Source organism: Oncorhynchus kisutch, linkage group LG23 (genome assembly GCF_002021735.2).
Source record: "Oncorhynchus kisutch isolate 150728-3 linkage group LG23, Okis_V2, whole genome shotgun sequence".
NCBI classification, from domain to species: Eukaryota; Metazoa; Chordata; class Actinopteri; order Salmoniformes; family Salmonidae; genus Oncorhynchus; species Oncorhynchus kisutch.
In genome coordinates, this window is record NC_034196.2 from 14,217,619 (window position 1) to 14,223,618 (window position 6,000).

Here is a 6,000-nt window from a genome sequence, read left to right on the forward strand (position 1 = left end):
CCGGACGCCCCGGACTGGGTACTGTCGCCGGGAGCTCCGGACTGTGAACTGTCGCCGGACGCTCCGGACTGGGTACTGTCGCCGGACGCCCCGGACTGGGTACTGTCGCCGGGAGCTCCGGACTGTGAACTGTCGCCGGACGCTCCGGACTGTGAACTGTCGCCGGACGCTCCAGACTGTGAACTGTCGCCGGGAGCTCCGGACTGGGTACTGTCGCCGGACGCCCCGGACTGTGAACTGTCGCCGGACGCTCCGGACTGTGAACTGTCGCCGGACGCTCCGGACTGTGAACTGTCGCCGGACGCTCCGGACTGGATACTGTCGCCGGACGCTCCGGACTGGATACTGTCGCCGGACGCTCCGGACTGGGTACTGTCGCCGGACGCTCCGGACTGGGTACTGTCGCCGGACGCTCCGGACTGTGAAATGTCGCCGGGAGCTCCGGACTGGGTACTGTCGCCGGGAGCTCCGGACTGTGAACTGTCGCCGGACGCTCCGGACTGGGTACTGTCGCCGGACGCTCCGGACTGGGTACTGTCGCCGGGAGCTCCGGACTGTGAACTGTCGCCGGACGCTCCGGACTGTGAACTGTCGCCGGACGCTCCAGACTGTGAACTGTCGCCGGGAGCTCCGGACTGGGTACTGTCGCCGGACGCTCCGGACTGTGAACTGTCGCCGGACGCTCCGGACTGTGAACTGTCGCTATAAACACGAGTGCTGACATAGATAACTACACATAGATAATAACCCACAAAATACCCAAGGAATATGGCTACCTAAATATGGTCCCCAGTCAGAGACAATGATAAACAGCTGCCTCTGATTGGGAACCAATCTAGGCAACCATAAACACCTAGATATACGAAAAACCCTAGACATACAAAAAACAAAAAACCCTAGACAATACAAAAACGACACAAACCACCCTCGTCACACATCGACCTAACCAAAATTATAAACAAAACAAAAAAAAACTAAAGTCAGGGCGTGACACCTGAAGGAGGCACAGTGATGCCGAAATGTTGGTGATTTACCCAATAAATTACTGGGAGCTTATATATGTAGTGTGCGACTCTCGTTATTTATATAGTTTCTTCAAAGTAGCCACGCTTTTCCTTGATGACAGCTTTGGCATTCTCTCAACCAGCTTCATGAGGAATGCTTTTCCAACAGTCTTTAAGTAGTTCCCACATATGCTGAGCACTTGTTGGCTGCTTTACCTTCACGCTGCGGTCCAACTCATCCCATACCATCTCAATTGGGTTGAAGCCAGGTGATTTTGGAGGCCAGGTCATCTGATGCAGGACTCCATCACTCATTTTTGGTCAAATAGCCCTTAGACAGCCTGGAGGTGTGTTTTGGGTCAATGTCCTGTTGAAAAACAAATGATAGCGCAAACCAGATGGGATGGCGTATCGCTGCAGAATTCTGTGGTAGCCATGCTGGTTAAGTGTGCCATGAATTCTAAATAATTCACAGTGTCACCAGCAAAGCACCTCCACACTACACCCCGCTACAATGCTGACAACATATGCTGTAATGTGTTGCTGCCATGCTATGTTGTTGTCTTAGGTCTCTCTTTATGTTGTGTTGTGTTTTCTCTCTTGTCGTAATGTGTGTTTTGTTGTATATTTTTATTCTTAATCCCAGCCCACGTCCCCGCAGAAGGCCTTTTGTCTTTTGGTAGGGCGTCATTGTAATTAAGAATTTGTTTTTAACTGACTTGCCTTGTTAAATAAAGGTTAAATAAAATAAAACCATCACACCTCCTCTTCCATGCTTCATGGTGCGAACCAGACATGCAGAGGTCCTCCGTTCACCTACTCTGCGTCTCACAACGACACAACGGTTGGAACCAAAAATCTCAAATTTGGACTCATCAGACCGTTGGGCAGATTTCCACTGGTCAAATGTCCATTGCTCGTGTTTCTTGGCCCAAGCAAGGTTCTTCTTATTATTGGTGTCCTTTAGTAGTGGTTCTTTGCAGCAAAATCGACCATAAAGGCCTGATTCACATAGTCTCCTCTAAACAGTTGATGTTGAGATGTGTCTGTTACTTGAACTCTGTGAAGCATTTATTTGGGATGCAATCTGAGGTGCAGTTAACTCTAAGGAACTTATCCTCTGCAGCAGAGGTAACTCTGGGTCTTTCTTTCCTGTGACGGTCCTTATGAGAACCAGTTCCATCATAGTGCTTGATGGTTTTTGCGACTGCCCTTGAAGAACTTTCAATGGTCTTGAAATGTTCTGGATTGACTGACCTTCATTTCTTAAAGTAATACTGAACTGTCATATCTCTTTGCTTATTTGAGCTGTTCTTGCCATTATATTGACTTGGTCTTTTTCCAAATAGGACTATCTTCTGTATACCACCCCTACCTTGTTACAACACAACTGACTAGCTCAAATGCATTAAGAAGGAAAGAAATTCCACAACTTAACTTTTAATTTAAATGCATTGCAGGTGACTACCTCATAAAGCTGGTTGAGAGAATGCCAAGAGTGTGCAAAGCTGTCATCAAGGCAAAGGGTGGCTACTAATTTGTTTAACAATTATTTTGGTTAGTTTTATTGTCTTCACTATTATTCTACAATGTAGAAAATAGTAAAAATAATGAAAAACCCTTGAATGAGTAGGTGTGTCCAAACTTTTGACTGGTACTGTACATACACAACCTTATGTTACCTCATTGATATGGCACAGAATTATGTAATCCTCAGAGTTGAGGATTCACATAATCTATGGTTACCTTAAATTTAGAGAATAGAATATCCCAGTATTAGTATGTATTCTCATGAAAGATCTTTTGAAATTACGCATTACAGTACTTTTGTCTGAAAGTTAGCACATATTTTAGCTGATTACTCTTTTAAACGGACATTGAATGGGGTAGATCACATTGTAATGTTTTTTATGTGTTTAGTATCTTATGTAAGATGCCCTGCAATTCAGTTGTCTTTACTGTAAACTGCCAAAGTACACCATTGTGGCAAATGCATTTACGTAGGCCTGTTTGTGTAAATAAAACCGAAGCTGATCGTGCTCCCTGACTATATGACATATCTGCAATGTACTGTATGTTCCAAACTGAGGCAGTGTCATGCAATCCAGTTTGCATTTGTTTTTGGGACATTAGTGGGACATCAGGTGTAGTGGTAGTTTTGTGTTTGAGGGTACTATATTGTGATCATTTTGCAACCCAATCACAACAAATTTCATTGACTTGTTGCTGAATGTGTTTTGTGCTTGAAAAATGGTTTTGGTTAGTGTGACATCATTGTTGTGTGTGTGGTCAGGTTTCCTAGATGGGGTAACCAGTTGAAACTCATGAAAAAAACCCACTACATATGAAACCTTGCGCTATAATGATATGGCTGTAATTCTGTCAATTATAATTCAACAATCTACCTGTTGGTGTTAAAATTAATAGTAATTGGTGGTTTTAAAATATAATAATAATTCATGTAAACAGTTATCATATGTGGCAGACCAGAGGGTTGAGTCAAAACGTTTACACAGATCAGACACGGACAGAGTAAGATTCGTTTCAAAGGTGTTTATTAAAATAATAGTCCAAAAGAAAATAATAGGTCTCCCCCAAGAGACCCTCTCCAGGATACGTTTTCTGGGCTCCGGGTCTTGCTGTATCCTGTGGGGATCAAAAACTGAAAACCCTCCTGTTACCTGTTGGGGCGGCAGGGTAGCCTAGTGGCTAGAGCGTTGGACTAGTAACCGGTTACAAATTCAAATCCCCGAGCTGACAAGGTACAAATCTGTCGTTCTGCCCCTGAACAGGCAGTTAACCCACTGTTCCTAGGCCGTCATTGAAAATAAGAATTTGTTCTTAACTGACTTGCCTAGTTAAATAAAGGTAAAAAATAAAACCGTCTCGTACCAACTATACGGGAGTCCTTTCTTCCCTGTGTGCTGCACTTATGGAAGCTTTATGGAACTTGTACAGCTGGTGAGCAATTAGCCCTTGATTACCCACCAATCCCCAATCAACCCCAATTAGTCCTGGCTGGAGAGCCTGTCGAGACCTAGCACGTCCAGCAGATGGAGCCATCGCCTCGTGATGTATACTCGAGTCTCCCCCTGGTGGCTGACCTGCTGTACGTGTGACAGGTTAAAGGAAATATTCATAGCCTGTTATAAATTGAAAAGTATTAGTAAATTCACAGTATGTGAGGATCTTAAAACATCTAAGGTTAAAAAGATGCATTCAGTATCAGTTGATAAAGATTGATAACATTCATATAATTGTGTTAAAGTTAAAATTTGTCAAAGGGTACGAATTGTGAGAGTAATGTGTAAAAGTAATATTGATTACTTTATTTTGTAGTGCCTAAAAGTGTTAATCTGTGATCTACGAAATGCTCTTAATCTATGAGCCGGAGATCGATTGCTCTGGTCTCCACCCATATTCCTGGGAAAAATCGCGGTCTTTTTCTCATTGAACTAAACGTTGAATTGAGAATACAACACCGTATCACTGTCGTGATTATTTCTCCCCTGTTTTCAGGGGCGTAACATACGCCACACACACTTTACTAAATCAGATGGAGAATACTGTCCCACTTCCCCTGAATGGTGTTTGGATAGTGGGACACGGACCATTTCAGCTATTAAAATGCACAAAATGAACCTTTAATCAATTTAAATGTATTTTCGTTCATTTGATATTCTAAAATACATTGAAATGTGTTGTTTTAGTTGTTCATAAGATCTCTGAAACAATTGTAGATGTTATATAGAAAATAAACAGCATAGGATGACCGTGGAAGAAATTAGAGAGGAATAACAAGGGTAGGAAAGGAAGCACAATGAGATGTAATAACAAAGGGAGGATAGAAAAGAGGGTACATTTATGAAAGGGGGCAGAATTTGTGGAATAGTAGAGGTGTTTCAGAATCAAGAATCAAGTAAAAGCTGTGCAAACTTTCACCAAGACCTTGGAATGTCCCCAAATATATTTTCCAAGGTCACGGAGATGGTTTAGTTCAAGGTTATTGTCATACAATTGTAAAAACAGAGTGTGTACAGAATTCCCCCTGTTGAGGGGGTTATGGGACCCTATTTCACATTTCTGCTTGTTTATGTGCACATCTGTTTATGTTTTGCTGCTGAGTCTAGCTCTCCTCAAGTGAGGAGATATCGATCAGGGCATGGCCAGTGGTCTCAGCTAAATCAGCTGAGGTCCCACTTTCCCCACACTCTGTACATGAGCTAGCTGATCATGCACCCTCTGATTGGTTAAGGACATCTAGCTGGTCCTGCAGCTAGCCCTAGAAATAGAACATATTGCCAATCGCCTTGAACCTTCCAATGCGAGATCAGAGAAGGATATATGGCAGTGTGTTCAGGGAGTGCATGGGTAAAAACCATTTCCATGTCCATACCACTGTTTGGCAATGAAGTTCCTGTGTGTGTTGACTCTGTGAGGTTGCCTTATTCCTCTGACCAGGAAAGGTTTTCAGTGAGTCACAGACTAGTTCAATAGGAGTGTAATTCCCTCACAGTGTGTTATCTACAAGCTTCTACAAAGTTGTATTGATGAAATCACAACAAGTGTGAGATGAAGTGGGGACGCTAATGTATTTCTAATGAGAAAATAGTGTCCCAGTTCATTTACTAAAGTGTCCCAGTTCATTTACTAAAGTGTCCCACTGACACTGAAAGAGACCCTTTAGCTAAAGTAGAGTCTGGTGTTGTTTTAGGGGTTGTAGCATCCACTGAATAATACATTATCAAGTTGTTTCATCATTAATTAATGGAAATACACATCACTTAAATAACTCATTTTGATTGTCTACATAGCAATCTACCAATTTGTAATTGGTAGTCAGCAGTAGGTCAACATTTGTTCACTGTGTACATTGAGTGCTCTCTTTAGGTTATGTAATTCAAATGTGTGCAGACATGTTTTATGAAGTGTTATATAAAAACAACCGCCTTTAGAGGTGTGCCATGTGTGCTTACACTGCATAATAGAGTAATGC